At 41.1% G+C, this 16583-nt stretch overlaps 1 protein-coding gene across 1 annotated transcript in view; it reads right to left on the minus strand.

The window, feature by feature from the left end:
- pag1 (phosphoprotein membrane anchor with glycosphingolipid microdomains 1) overlaps positions 1-16583 on the minus strand; it is a 152457-nt gene that overhangs the window by 112827 nt on the left and 23047 nt on the right. The window contains exon 2 of the mRNA XM_059983568.1: positions 12239-12390. The gene's annotated coding sequence lies outside the window, so the exon portion shown is untranslated. The remainder of the gene's footprint in view (positions 1-12238; positions 12391-16583) is intronic.

Consider the following 16583-nt stretch of genomic DNA (forward strand, 5'->3'; position numbering starts at 1 on the left):
ATACTTGAAAAAGCTTTTACAATGCACTTTGATATTTTTTGCTAGCTTGCTTTCATATTTCATCTTTTCCCTCCTAATGATTCTTTTAGTTGCTTTCTTTAGGTTTATAAAAGCTTCCCAATCCTCTGCCTCACCGCTAATTTTTGCTTTGTTATATGCCCTCTCTTTTACATCAGCTTTGTCAGCCATGGCCGTACTATCTTGCCATTTGAGTATTTCTTCATTTTTGGAATACATCTATTCTGCACCTTCCTAATTTTTCCCAGAAACTCACCCCATTGCTGCTCTGCTGTCATCCCTGTCAGCATCTCCTTCCTATTTACTTAGGCTAACTTCTCTTTCATACCACTGTAATTTCATTTACTCCACTAAAATAATGCTACATCAGACTTTACTTTCCCCTTAATAAATTTCAAGTTGAACTCAATCATATTGTGATCACTGCATCCTAAGGGTTCTCGTACTTAAATTCCCTAATCAACTCCGGTTCATTACATGACACCCAATACCTGATCCCCTATTTAGGAACAGATAACTGTTGAGAGCCCAGTAAACTACAATCAAGGGAACAGAAACATATTAATGATACTGGTTCGAAATGAGAAATGAACATAATAGGAAGCTCAAGGATTTTGATGAGCAACATTACAGATTTCTGGATCATTGAATTCTATAATTTCAAATGAAAAATGTTTCCTGCCTTTGCCATACACACCTCAAACATCTGTTCACTTCAAGCAAATTAACCTATTAACAGCTCCTCCAGACTTAACATTACTTCATTTATTATCAAAGTACATATACGTCACTATATAGAATCCTGAGGTTCATTTTCTTGCAGGCATATTGATACACCATCAATAACTCTTGGAGATGTGAGGCCAGATATAGGCTTTTATTGGCTGGAAGAAAGAACAAGCAGCAATTGACCACCACACTACATCCTGGAGACTGAGGAAGGGTGGTGTCCCCAATCGCCTTTATACCGGGGTCCGTGGGAGGAGCCACAGGAGCAGTCAGCTGGGGGGGGGGGGCGCGTGTCTAGACAGGTATATGTAGTTCACCACACATACACAGTATATCCCAGAAACATTATAGAATCAATGAAAGTGCTTTTGGGAGGACAAAACCAGCGTGAAAAAGAGTTCAAGTACAATTTAAAAGCAAAAAAATATTGAGAACATCAGATGAAGAGTCCTTGAAAGTGAGCTCTTCGGTTGTGTCAACAGTTCAGTGATGGAGCAAGAGAAGTTGAGTGAAGTTATCCCCACTCGTCCAAGAGCCTGATGGCTGAGGGGTAATAACTGTTCCTGAATCTGGGGATGTTTGTCCTGAGGCTCCTGTACCTTCTTCCAAATGGCAGCAGTGAGAAAAGAGCACAGACTTTGAAGGGCAGCCTTGATGATGGATGATGCTTTCCTGTGACGGCACTCCGTGTAGATATGCCTAATGTTGGGGAGGGCTTTACTGGGCCATATCCACTACTTCGTGTAGGATTTTCTGTTCAAGGGTGCTGGTGTTTTAGTTGCTTACCAATCTATATACCACCCTTTTTATCCTGCTATTGCTTCTTTTATCTGCCTTCCCTTTTCCTCTCCCAACCTATACCTCTCCTCTTCTCTACAATTTAAAGCTCATTTTAGACCATAACCATAAAACAATGGAGAATTAGTCCACTCGGCCCATCGAGTGTACTCCTCCATTTGATCATGGCTGATTTATTATCCCTCCCAACCCCATTTCCTGCCTTTCCCCCACAACCTTTGCCACCCTTACTAATCAAGAACCTATTAAAGTCTGCTTTAAATACTGTACCCAATGATTTGGCCTCCACAGGTCACCCTTGATTTCTAGATTTTTTGACTGAAAAATAATTTAATTGAGCATTAATATTACCTGACCCGGTGAGTAATTTCTCTACATTCCCATTTTATATTTTCAGTTTTTTTCTTTTGCTCTTGATCTACACTCAGTGGCCACGATGTACTGTACACCTGCTCGCTAATACAAATATCTAGTCAGCCAATCTTTTGACAGCAACTCAATGCATAAAAGCATGCAGAAATGGTCAAGAGGTTCAGTTGTTGTTCAGACCAAACGTCAGAACGGGGAAGGAATGTGATCTGAGTGACTTTGACTGTGGATTGATTGCTGGTGCCAGACAGGTTGGTTTCCACATCTCAGAAACTGCTGATCTCCTGGGATTTTCACACACAACAGTCTCAGGTTTTTACAGAGAATGGTATAAAAAACAAAAAAAAAATCAAGTGAGTGGCAGTTCTGTGGGTGAAAAAGCCTTGGGAGACATCAGAGGAGAATGGGCAGAGTTTCAAGCTGATAGTAACTCAAATTAACAATAGTGGTTTGCAGAAGAGCATCCCTGAATTCACAACATGTTGGATCGTGAAGAGGATGGGCCACAGAAGCAAAAGACCATGTTGAGTTCCACTCCGCACCCAATGAACTGACCACTGAATGTATATCAAGGGTATTCTATGCATAGAAAGACAATGTTGATATCACAGTAGCTAAAGATCCCTCAGCCATATTCAAGGCAAGAAGTGTTTTGTTGACCATTGCATCACCATCTCTCAGTTAATCTGCTTCATTGGCTGTTTACGGGATATTCTGTGGTGCAAAATGACTTGTGGGCAAAGCATTAGGCACAATCTCATAGGAGTTTTAAATAGATCCTTCTCATCTTAGCTGAAATGTCTCAACAGAAATAAGACATCTGTGTTATTTGCAGCCCTGCCTATTGCACCAACTTGTCAGCTGACATATGCAGACAAAATTCTTAGAGTCATAGGAAAGTATAGAACAGAAACAGGCCCTTTGGCCCATCTAGCCCATGCCAAACCATTTAAACTGCCTACTCCCATTGTCCATATTATCACTTTGTATGTTTTAACCTATTAGAAATTATTTATAATCAATGTGAAAAGATGTCAATAGCTTTGACTGTTCATCTGAAAGGATTTTGACAATACAAAATAATTATTAAATGATTAATAGCATACTATTTCAATACCTGTGTGCACTTTTCTTACTCACTGCAAATTAATATAGAAAGAGAATTCTTTCCAGAGGTTATAACTAATTCTGTTTTCAAAATCAGCAGAGTAACTGAGTATATTGTAATCCTACACACAAGCATTACAATATTATTTCAGTTGAAGTTCACATCCAGCGTCTATTTGTGCTCCTATTAACAGTACGACATCACTAAAATGCAGTCTTCCCTCTTAAACAGCTACACCCTCTCAGTCACCCTGTGGCTTTCAATGGGGCTCGAAGAAATACTCTGATAATTCATCATCTCTGGCTTAAATACTACCTGATGTTGCCGCTGGTAAGTTCAATCAACAGCTGAACCGACAGCACTGGGCTGGGCAAGAGTGGATGCAATAAATATGATCTCCTCACACGACCCTTCTTACACGATGAATTTTGAAAAGATTTTATGGATACAGCATCACCAATTTAAGATAATTTGCACAAATTGCTCATCCTATCAGTCAATAGCCATCATGACTTATTGGGAATTTGATGTAGCCAAGCTCACTTTTGATTTGCAAGCATAAATGAACAATGGACACCAGGGCATTTTGTCTCCCCTCCTTCCCTCTTTTTCAATTGCCATTCCAGATCCCCTCTTATCCCTTCTCTTCACCAGCCCATCACTTCCCTCAGTGTTCCTCCTCCTTCCCTTTCGCTGTCCTCTCCTATCAGATTCCTCCTTCTTCAGTCCTTTCCCTCGTCCATCTATCAGCTCCCAGCTTCCCAGTTCGCTGCCCCTCCCCAACCACCCACCTTCCTCTTCGCCTGGTTTTACCTATCACCTACAAAAAGTACTGGAGGAACTCAGCAGGCCAGACAGCATCTATGGAAAACAGTACAATAGACAATTTGGGCCGAGACCCTTCAGCTTGACCAGGGAAAAAAAGATGAGGAGCAGAGTTAAAAGGTGGGGGGGGGGGGGTGGAGAAACACCAGGTGATAGGTGAAACTGGGAGGGGGAGGGTTAAAGTAAAGAGTTGGGAAGTTGATTGGTGAAAGAGATACAGGGCTGGAGGAGCGGAAATCTAATAGGAGAGGACAGAAGGCCATGGAAGAAAGAAGGGGGGGGGGGAGCACCAGAGGGAGGTGATGAGCGGGCAAGGAGATAAGGTGAGAGGGGAAAAAAGAGTATAGGAAATTGTGAAGGGGGGGACATTACCAGAAGTTTGAGCAATCGATGTTCATGCCATCAGGTTGGAGGCTACCCAGACGGAATACAAGGTGTTGTTCCTCCAACCTGAGTGTGGCTTCATTGTGACAGTGGAGGAGGCCGTGGATGGATATATTGGAATGGGAACGGGACATGTAATTAAAATGGGAGAATCCAATTTTTCTGGCACATGGAGCGTAGGTGCCCCAACAGACGAGTCATACACTGTGTCCGGTGCGGCTTCCTGTAAGACCTGAAGATTGGGTGACCACTTTGCTGTGCACCTACTCACTCCAATCAACCTCCCAGCTCTTTACTTTACCCCTCCCCGTCCTGGTTTCACCTATCGCTTTGTGTTTCTCCCTCCCCTCCCCCCCCACCAGCTTTCGACTCTACTCATCTTTTTTTTCTCAAGTCCTGCTGAAGGGCGTCAACCCGAAATGTCCACTGTACTCTTTTCCATAGATGCTGCCTGGCCTGCCGAGTTCCTCCAGCATTTTGTGTGTGTTGCTCTTATTTCCAGCATCTGCAGATTTTCTCATGTTTGTGACTGGCTCACCTATCACCTGCCAGCCCGTACTCCTGCCCCTCTCCCTTCCTTTCCGGGCTGGGTGTAGGATCTTGGCCTATTACATCCACTGTTTATTCCTCTCCATACCTGCCGAGTTCCCCTGGCATTCTGTGTGTTGCTCTATATTTGCAGCACCTGCAAAATCTCTTGTGCATTTGATCTCTAACCCACTACAACGTACAAACCCCATTTCTAGAAAAGTTGGGATATTTTCCAAAATGCAATAAAAACAGAAATCTGTGATATGTTAATTCACTTGAACCTTTATTTAACTGACAAAAGTACAAAGAAAAGATTTTCAATAGTTTTACTGACCAACTTAATTGTATTTTGTAAATATACACAAATTTAGAATTTAACCCTTAACCCATGACCTCTAGTTCTTGATTAACCCAACATCAGTGGAAAAAGCCTGCTCGCATTTACCCTATCTATACCCCTCACAATTTTGTATAACTCTATCAAATCTTCTCTCAGCCTTCTATACTCCAAGAATTAAAGTCCTAATGTATTCAATCTTTCCTTCCTACTCGGGTCCTCCAGATCTGGCAATATCCTTGTAAATTTTCTCTCTATTCTTTCAAACTTGTTTACAACTTTACTGTAACTATGTGACCAAAACTGCACACAGTATTCCAAATTAGGCTTCACCAATGTCTTATGCAACTTCAAAGTCCCAGAGTCTTCCTCGACCTTCCCAACTCCCACCCCCCACCAATCACATTTTTCATTTTGAACCACTTTCCTGGTCACTTGCCACATTATCACTACCACCGGGTTTAAGCAGAAGTTGTCAGGGATTTCATGGGCTCCATCTGGGGCCTAAAATGACAAGAGTTTTCCATAGTGCATGGTTACACAACCTTGCTATTCTTTTGATGTTGCATCTGTGGCCCAAAATTTATATGATCTGTTGGGCACATCCATAATTATAAAATATATTTAAAGCCGTCATTCTGAATTTTCAGCCAGAGCAAATGATAAAACTCTAACATGGAAAATAGGTGGAATTGCAGAAATCTGAAATTCCCATTAAATAAAATTAAATATTAAATAAAGCTGAGTACCCAAATTGTAAAAAAAAAACAAATTTTCAAATATCATGCAACACAAAAATATCAGTAACTTTAAAAATGCCTAAAAATACCAAATGTAAAGTTCAGAAACTCTTAAATTCAAACTACATCACCACCAACTTCTTTCACTTCCAGTTTCACCTTTCACAAAACTCTAGGCTGGGATATCAATAATCTTACATTTCATGCAAGAGCAATTTGACTCAAGAGTCACACTGGCCCCAATTTGCAACTATAGACAATAGACAATAGGTGCAGAAGTAGACCATTCGGCCCTTCGAGCCTGCACTGCCATTTTGAGATCATGGCTGATCATCTACTATCAATACCCGGTTCCTGCCTTGTCCCCATATCCCTTGATTCCCCTATCCATAAGATACCTATCCAGCTCCTTCTTGAAAGCATCCAGAGAATTGGCCCCCACTGCCTTCTGAGACAGTGCATCCCACACCCCCACAACTCTCTGGGAGAAGAAGTTTTTCCTTAACTCTGTCCTAAATGACCTACCCCTTATTCTTAAACCATGCCCTCTGGTACTGGACTCTCCCAGCATCTGGAACATATTTCCTGCCTCTATCTTGTCCAATCCCTTAATAATCTTATATGTTGCAATCAGATCCCCTCTCAATCTCCTTAATTCCAGCGTGTACAAGCCCAGTCTCTCTAACCTCTCTGCGTAAGACAGTCCGGACACCCCAAGAATTAACCTTGTGAATCTACGCTGCACTTCCTCTACAGCCAGGATGTCCTTCCTTAACCCTGGAGACCAAAACTGTACACAATACTCCAGGTGTGGTATCACCAGGGCCCTGTACAAATGCAAAAGGATTTCCTTGCTCTTGTATTCAATTCCCTTTGTAATAAAGGCCAACATTCCATTAGCCTTCTTCACTGCCTGCTGCACTTGCTCATTCATCTTCAGTGACTGATGAACAAGGACTCCTAGATCTCTTTGTATTTCTCCCTTAGCTAACTCTATAATAATCTGATAATAATCTGCTTTTCTGTTCTTACTCCCAAAGTGGATAACCCCACACTTATTCACATTAAACATCATCTGCCAAGTATCTGCCCACTCACTCAGCCTATCCAAGTCACCCTGAATTTTCCTAACATCCTCATCACGTCACACTGCCACCCAGCTTAGTATCATCAGCAAACTTGCTGGTGTTATTCTCAATACCTTCATCTAAATCGTTGATGTAAATCGTAAACAGCTGTGGTCCAAATACCAAGCCCTGTGGCACCCCACTAGTCACCACCTGCCATTCCGAGAAACACCCATTCACCACTACCCTTTGCTTTCTATCTGCCAACCAGTTTTCTATCCATGTCAATATCTTCCCCCTAATGCCATGAGCTCTGATTTTATCCACCAATCTCCTATGTGGGACCTTATCAAAAGCCTCCTGAAAATCGAGGTACACTACACCACATAACCCAATGCTATGCAGAATTTCTATACATCTCATGAGCAGCAACTGTTGTTGGCTTTTTAAAAATCTTGTAGTGAAGGTTTATCACTTACATGTCATGAAATTTGTTTTGCTTTGCAGCAAGCAGTACAGTGCAGCACTAGATTATTACCGTACTGTGCAAAAGTCTTAGGTTCCTGAGCTTTTGCACTGCGCTGTATTAAGGAAATTTAATTCAGACACTCACTTTGGTACTTGTTATAGAGCAGTAACATGTTCCAACACGTTCAGAGAATTAATTCATTATAACATTAAAAGCCACTTTCCTTACCGTTTCAACGTAAAACCTGGCAAAGTTTTAAGGGACTCCTCCATTTGGAGTTTAGACCACTATATATAAACTACTACTTTTACATATAAATATAGAAGAGGTCCTGGGTCCATGCCACAAATCATGGTTCTAAAACATGTTGAAAATGTGTACAGTAAGAAAACAATATGACCCAACTACATTCTTTTGACATCATTCTTTTCCTAGCCAAATGCGCTTGTTGTTTTACAAAGCTTGTGGTGTGACAACTGTTTGTAATTTGTTAATCAATACAAAGCAAAATAACAATCCTGGCCACAGTTTTCTACATTTTGCAAATTTCAAGCTATACTTCAGAGTTCATCAAACATGGAAGGAATTCTGCTACAGAAATCTTGGGACAATTCTGTTTACTATCATTTGGGTGTGTAATAAAAAAAAAAGGGGCCATTTTAATGAATCAGTCTAACATGCACGAGTTGGAGCTCACGGTTTTCCCCTTTCGATTTCCCCGGGTTTCATCGGATCATGGCCCCCCTCCAGGTCGAGTCCTGGAACCTCTTCTCTCCGGCAACTTCCCTTTCATCTCCCTCTGAACCAAAGATCCAGCTGATGCCGGTGTCAGGCAAGCAACACGGAAACACACTCCTTCAATTGTACCGCTCACATTCGTTATCTCTAACCACAACCCAAACACTGCTTCTACAGAAAAACCATTACATTAGCAGTGAAACCTTTCCCAAGGTGTTACAGGTGTTCCATGAAAATTGAAGATAATTGAATAAAGATGATGCTTTCAAAAAACTGCATCTAATCACCAACCACCGCATTTTTTATACCTTTCTTCTCCACCACTTTATTGAGATATACAATTAAGCTTATCAAACACAACTTAACTTTAATAGATTAGATTAAGGGCTTTCCCTGATCTGTTACGGTAACACACACAACATGCCAGAGAAACTCAGCAGGTCAGGCAGCATCGATGAAAATGAATAAACAGTCAATGTTTTCAGCCGAAGACTGGAACGGAAAGGGGAAGGTGCCAGAATAAAAGGGTGGGAGGAGAGGAAGGAGGACAAGCTAGAAGGTGATAGGTTGAGCCAGGTTGGTGAGAAAGGGAAAGGGCTGGAGAAGACGGAATTTGATAAGAGAGGAGATTGGACCATGGGGGAAGGGAAGGAGGAGGGGCACCAGGGGGAGGTGATAGGCAGGTAAGGAGAAATAGTAAAAGTCCAGGGTGGGCAATGGAAGAAAATGGGAAAGGGGGACGGGTAAAAGAAAAAAAAATACCAGAAATGGATGTTCATGCCATCAGCAGCCACCGTCAGCTGTTGTTCAAGGAGCTACACATGAAAAAATAAAGCAGGTCATTTGGCTTGTTGTATCAACCTCGCCATCCAGTAACATCATGGCTTATATTTTACTCCAAAGTTTCTTTCATGGGGGTGGAGTTTCAAGATGGCGACGTAAACATCTGCCTTTTAGGCGCTCTTCACTTTTCTAACTATAATCACCCTTTAATCTAATCTTTTCGAATTTAATCAAATGAGTTGATATTTTCGATTGACTTTTTTTTCTTTTAAAACTATATTTGATCTAACTTTGCCGAACTTAAAATGGCTACAAGTAAGAAATCGTCTAAGGAGCCTTTATCTATTGAAGCAATTTCTAATCTTCTGGACACTAAACTTACAGGTTTGGATAACAAGCTGCAAAGTAAAATGGCAAGTTTGGAAAGTAAAATGGCAAGTTTGGAAAATACCTTTACCACGAAAATGTCTGAACTTGAAGGAGCTGTTAAATCGCTTGATACTAAGTTTCAGTCACAGGCAGCGGATATTCAGCGGCATGAAGATAAGTTGGAGACCCTTGAAAAATTAATTGTTGAAAAAGCATGTACACTTGAGGAGTTGGATAAGAAGGTACAATCGACTCTTAAAGTTGTAAATCAGCATAAGTTTAAAATTTCTGATCTCGAAAATCGATCTCGCAGACAGAATTTGCGTATTATCGGGTTTTCCGAAAAAGTTGAGTCCGGTGATTTAACTGAATTTTTCTCTAATTTACTATGGGAAATTTTCGGTGATGAAGGTTTGCAAACTAAACCTGTTATTGACCGTGCTCACAGAGTTGCGAGGTTTTCAGCTGTGGCTGATAAACCACGAGCAGTGATTGTTCGCCTTCATTATCCTCGTGAGAAAGAGCTTTTAATTCGATTAGCTCGTAAAAAAGGTATGATTTCCTACAAAAACTTTCAATTTCGAATTGTTGAGGACTATTCTTATGAAGTAATGAAAGCCAGAATTGCTTTTAAACCAGTGATGGCAGAGATTCACTCGATTGGACTTAGACAAGCTTTAATGTATCCAGCGAAGCTTAGAATTGTGCTGGACGACAACAGTCAACGATTTTTCAACACTCCGGAAGAAGCGAAGAAATTTGTTGAAGAATTTCGATCTTCTACTGCAACTTGAACTATGTGTTATGTGGAAGATTTTTCGGAGAGAGGATATCTTTCTATTTTAAGTTTTAACCTATGAAGTTGGGTTATAACTTTTTGTTTTTTTGATCTATGGGTCCGGTTTTTTTTTTTTACTACCAAAGTTTCTTTCATGTTTTAACCTCATATCAAGCCAGTAACCACTCCCCTATACCCACATCCTTTGTTTTTCTTCATTGTTGTGGCCATTTCACCTTTCTCTTTTCCTCCCTCAACTTGCCCATCACATTCCCCTTTATCACATGGTCTACCGTCCTTTCCTATCAAATTTCTTCTTTACTTCTTCCACCCATCAGCTCCTAGTTTCTCATATCATCCCTCCTCTCCCATCCCCTCATGTCCCTGCTTGTGCTCCTCTCCCTCCTCCATCCTTCCTGTTCTGGCTTCTGCCCTTTCCAGTCCTGATGAAGGATTTCAGGACAGTTTGTTTCCCTCCATAAACGCTGCCTGACTGCTGAGTTCCTCTAGTACTGTGTGACAATTGACTTTATGAATCTCCAATGCCACCAATTTCTTTTTCCAATAAAGGGATCAAAATTGTGGCCAGTGATCCACATGGTGAACAACAGTTCAGAGTGCAAAGGTTGCACTGATATATCAACTCCTGCCTGGGGAGTTACATGGATCCACTTCAGTTTGCCTCCCATCACAAAAGCTCAACAGCAGGTTGCTTTTCAGTGGCTTTTTGCTCAACCCTGCACACCTGGACAATGAAGATATATACATCAGAATGCTCTTCATTGACTACAGCTCTGCATTCAACACTATCATCCATTCAAATTAATCTCCAAGACCTAGGCCTCAATACCTGCCTGTGCAACTGGATCCTCTATTTCCTCGCTTGCAAGCCCCAGTCAGTCTGGACTGGCAACAATATCTCCTCCACAAACACTGTCAGCACGGGTGAACTGCAAGGCTGTGTGCTTAGACCACTGATCTACCAGTTTTACACTTATGACTGTGAGACTAAGTATAGCTCCAATGCCATATTTAAGTTAGCTGAAAGCACCACTGCTGATGGCCAAATCAAAGGTAGTGATGAATCAGCATATAGGAGGGAGACTGAAAATCTGGCTGGAGTGGTGGCACAACAACAACTTCTCACTCAATGTCAGCAAGACCAAAGAGCCGATACTTGTAGGAAACCAAAGGTTTATGAGAGGATGGAGAGGGTCAGTAACTTTAAATTCTTTGGCACTATCATATTAAAGGATCTGTCCTGGGACTAACACATAAATGTCATTACAAAGGCAGCATATCAGAGCCTCTACTTTATTACAAGTATGTGAAGATTCAGCAAGTCATCTAAAACTTCGACAAACTTCTGTAGCTGCACGGTGAAGAGTACACGGACTGGTTGCACCGCAGCCTGGTATGGAAACACCAATATCTTTGAACAGGATTGCCTACAAAAAGTAGTGGATACAGCCCAGTCATCACAGGGAAAGCCCTTCCCAACAACGAGCACATATACAAGGGGCGAAGTCGCAGGAAAGCAGAATCCATCAAGGATCCCCTCCAACAAGGCCATGTTCTCTTTTCGCTCCAGCCATCATGGAGGCACAGCAACCTCAGGTCCCACACCACCAGAAAAAATATTACCCTTCAAACACCAGGCTCTTTACCAGAAAGTATAATTTCACTCACCCCTATACTGAACAGATTTCACAATCTATAGACTCACTTTCAAGGACTCCACAAAACACGTTCTCAATATTTCTGAATTTTTTTTTGTCTTTGCACATTTTGTTGTTTTCTGCACATTGGTTGTTTGTCTTTGTGTACAGTTTTTCAGTGATGCTATTGTGTTTCTTTGTATTTACTGTGGATGTGTACAGTATAACACCAATATTTTAATTTTTAATGGAATATGAGCAGGGATTCCATCAATAGGTACATTTAGTGTCAGAGAAAGGTATACAATATACATTCTGAAGGAGTGCCCCAAAGAATAAATGACAGTTAAAATATTAGAACCCCAAAGCCCCCCCCCACCCCCAAAACCAGCGAAACAAAAAGCATTGGTGCCCTCTACCGAGCACTCAGCAAAGTGTCAATAAAAACACTTGCAGTACCCCCAAAGACGACTCGTTCACCAGGTAATTAATTAAAATTCCCTCTCCCTCTCTCGAAAAATATGGAGTAACACTCACCAAATGCTGGAAGAACTCAGCAGGTCAGGCAGCAGTTATGGAGAGGAATAAACAGCCGATGTTTCCGGCAGAGACCCTGCATCAGGGTTGGTGCGTGTTACTTTGGACTTCCATCATCTGCGGAATCTCGTGTTTATGTAAAACATGGAATTCTTGTTTAAAAAAAAGAACAGAATATCATTAGATGAAAAGTAGATAATGTATATTCATTCTTGTCATTGCACCCAATGAGAGATGTATTAAGGCACTCGAATGAAGAATAGATTTAGAAGGATTACACAAGAAATGCAATGGTATACGTGCACCATGCAGAATAAACAGACTTGGCTTCTTTACTCAGAAAGTGGATTGTCCAATCGAGGTCTTTAAAATTATGGAAGATTTTGATTCAGCTGTTGTAGAGAAAATTGTGGCAAAGAAAGTCACAGAATTCAAAACAGAATACCCTCCAGAAGAGGACAGACAGTGAAATGGAAATGGACAATATAGATACATTTAAAGGGAGACAGGATAACTATATAGAGTGAGAAAGGAATTGACAGCTCACTATTAGATGTATACAAGGATATGCATGGAAGGCCAAACGGTCAGCTATTGTGTTATACGTAACGCAAATCCGAACTTCAACATCTGAAATGTGATCATTTTGAATGTTACTCTTATCTATAGAACAATGAAATCGATTTTCATTGATTCAGGTATAAATTACACATATTTTACAACTTCATGAAAAGCAAGAGTGGGATTAACCAAACACAGTCACATCTCACAACACAGCAAACTAACAAACAGCCACTATGGGTTTTGTGGTATCGGTCAAGGAATAAACATTGGCCAGAGAGAACTTCCTTGTTCTCCAGTGTGACTCCTGTGATTTATAGCATAAAGGAGAGGATAGGATATTAGCATGTCACCTGAAGTAAATGCACAGTACAGTATTGCACAAAAACCTTGGGCATATATACACATACAGATATCTAGGGTGCCCAAGACTTTTGCACAGTACTGTATTTGTCAATGTGGGAAAGAGTGAGTTTGTAAATTTGGCGGGAGCAAAAGATGTTTGGAATGGCAAGGGTAGAGTGCTGTGGGACAGGTGGCAGAAAAGATGTGCCAAGGTGGGGGGGGGGTTATGGGGGAGTGGTACAGGTGCAGACACACCCAGCCCTGAGACATCAGGTGTATGCAGAGATACCAGCCACGTGACAGACGCACTGCCACCTGGCTGGTCGGAGGACACACCACATACCAATCAACATTTGGTCACTCCCAACTGATCAATGTACACCTAAATTATTGGTCACCTTAATTGGATTATCTCACCCAGCCCCATGCCATAAAAGGTGAGACTTGGCCCTGGCTCGGTCTCTCTTACAGACCACCACATTGGAGGTAAGTGCATTGATTTATGTTCGGGAAGGTCTATCGTTTGTCCTGGTAAGGGAGCCGCAGCTATCCAAGGTCAAGGGGGATAGCTGTTGTAGTGCTTTTCCCTTGTTCTTTGTTTGTGTAACCATACCCTGTCCCCACACCGCTTCCTGTGTATTGTAGTTGCTTGTGTTGACCCGACTTCTCCTTGTAAATAAATTCCTTATTATTAAAACTGTGTGTGTCCAGGCCTCTACTGTTGAGACTCAAAGAACCAGTTATTTTCCATCACAACACCAGGCAAGGTTATTTGATTCCAAACAATTAGTTTGTTGATCATCACAGAACGTCTCTCTGGTGCTTCCCACTCCCTCCTCTCTCTCTTCCCCATTTTCCAACCATGATTTCCCTCCCCCTTCCCACTCTCAGTCCACAACAGAGACCCAAATCAAAATCACGCTCAAAATCACTCACATACATCACAAAATTAGGTTTATTTTTGCTTTAGCTTATATACATGTGCCCAAGACTTTTGCACAGTGCTGTACATATTCCACATGACAGTCATAATTATGTTTCTAAACTCCTGCACAGATGAGGTATTTTCATGGAACAACTCCTGGTGACTAAGTGGAAGTCATGAATGCTACGGCCTTGCTCATGCAAATGAGACTGGTGGCGGCTACCGCACACAGTTAGTCTTCCGGATGCGTGGGGGGAAAATACATGCAAGTGGATATCAAGTTATGCAAAATAGATGCAAACTTATTTTCCAAGAAGATAAAATAGTAATTGGAAATACACAAGCCAGTTGATTAACGTGGGGAGAACAGATACTTTGTATGGTTGCTTTTTACAAGAGGGACTGAAATAGCAAAATATCGAAAGAACAGTTAAATAGAAACAGAAAAAGCTGGAAATACTTGAATTGCCAGACCACATCCGTGAGGAGAATATATTTAGGGCCTCGGAAAAGTGGTTCTGTCAACTGCTATGCAGTTGAAGGTCTGTTCAGCCTGGAGCGCAGTTAAAAAATAAAACATGTATATTCCCAGGCATCATCATTAAATTTTTATCCTTCCAAAAAACATATCAGGAGCTACTTCCATAGGCAGAACTATTTGAGGAGAGAGCGTGACATGAGTTGCTGTTCATCACAACAGCGCTCACTGTGATTGGCACCTCCTGCAACCTTAAATTCTGCAACACATAGGCAACTGAACTACTTTGCCAGTGACGATCAAAGACGTGATCACCTTCACCACCCTCTTTCCAGGATCATTTGATGCTCCTGCAAATACCTAATACTACGTCTCAATTTGCATTAGGGTGTCACCCAAGCTCCAGATTCCAAAGGAAGAATTGACTTCGTCTGCCTTTCCTTCAGCCAGCAACAGCAAAATGAGCATGCGAGTTAATCACTGCAGAGCGAAGGCATTCACAGACAGCACATAATTATTACTCCCTCCACAGGCTTCGTGGGCAAACTGTCAGAAGCATCTAATCCCAGAGGATCTCCATAGCCTCTTGGAGAAAAGAACGGTCATCCAATAAGTAATGGGCTTTGCGGATACTTTGAGCCTTCAGGGGTTTTCTCCATTACTGAGGCATTCGTTCTCAATGCAACAGAATTGCCTGTATAACTGCAAAATTTGACAACAGATTAATGCAACAGCATGTGCTGAAATCAGGCTTTATCCAAGACAAATCCCAGCAGCTCTGTTCTAGGAACCTCAGAACTTATTTCACACAGAATTCTTTTTGGGTGGTAGCAAAAAAAGTGGAAGAGGAATTTCTGGGCCAACGTTTCAAGCCAAACACCCTTCATTAGAACTTAGAGAAGCTAAAGCAGAATAAGTGCTAAGATGACGCGAAAACCAAAGGAGAGGCAATAGTGAAGAAGGTAGAGATTGAATAATGTAATTCTTGCTGACTATGTGGGGTTCCATATAGCTCAACTTCCTTGTTCCTTTCTGCTGTGTATAAATGAACTACAGTGTAGTTCATGACAAAGCAGTATGCAAAACAGTGCGTTTTAAAAAATGAAACTGCAGGAAGATACCAATTGACAGGTCAGTAGACAGAAAACTGACAAGTGGAATTCAGCTTGAAAAAACTGTACAACTACTGCATTTTGGAAGCATAAACAGTGGAGTGCATGAAAGCTATCAAGCGTACAAAGATCAGAGGGGTCTTTAAGTCTGTAATTATACATCTTGGAAGAACAGCAAATTTGTTAAATCAGTAATACATCCTTGATGACATAGAGTTGAGGCAAAGAAATTAAGAACTAAAAATGTACGAGATATATTTTGCGTTAATTGATATAATTCATTGAGAGAAAGAAATCACCCAACTTTTCTCGTGGAAAAGGAGGAAATACATGTGAAACAGTATTGGAGTTAGAAATGTTCTAAGCATTTAAAAATAGTAGTCAGGAGGAGTACTTGAGTTGCCAAGGACATGATAGGCCAAATGGCCTCTTTAGGTCACAAATTTCTCTGAGCCTCAATATTAAATTTCATGTTCCCAAGTTATACATCCAACTATCTGCTGATGCAAAGGCACTCAAACAGCTCTAACCAGCATTTTCACATCTCTAGCTAAATATATTTTTAGATTAATGGGGCGTCTTCCTCTTTGAAGTTGTTACCTTACCACAATTTAAAACTTGACCAAATATGCAATAAATATATTTGGATTACATCTATTTTATATCCTTACCTCTTGGATTAAAAAAAAATGATCACTCCTTGTTGGATATCTCTGTAGAGATATCCAGATGAAACATTTGCCATGAGAATTACCCTGAACTGTACATAAGTGAATCCCCAGAGCACATAAACCACAGGAACTTGTGGTTAACACTGAAATAGTTGCAAACATGCATATTACTATTTATAGAAACATTTCCTGCAAGGGCATCAATACTACAAAAATCTTAGTTGAAATATTTCAGGATGTGTTTTGGATATTT

Source organism: Hypanus sabinus, chromosome 1, assembly GCF_030144855.1.
Source record: "Hypanus sabinus isolate sHypSab1 chromosome 1, sHypSab1.hap1, whole genome shotgun sequence".
Classification (NCBI taxonomy): Eukaryota; Metazoa; Chordata; class Chondrichthyes; order Myliobatiformes; family Dasyatidae; genus Hypanus; species Hypanus sabinus.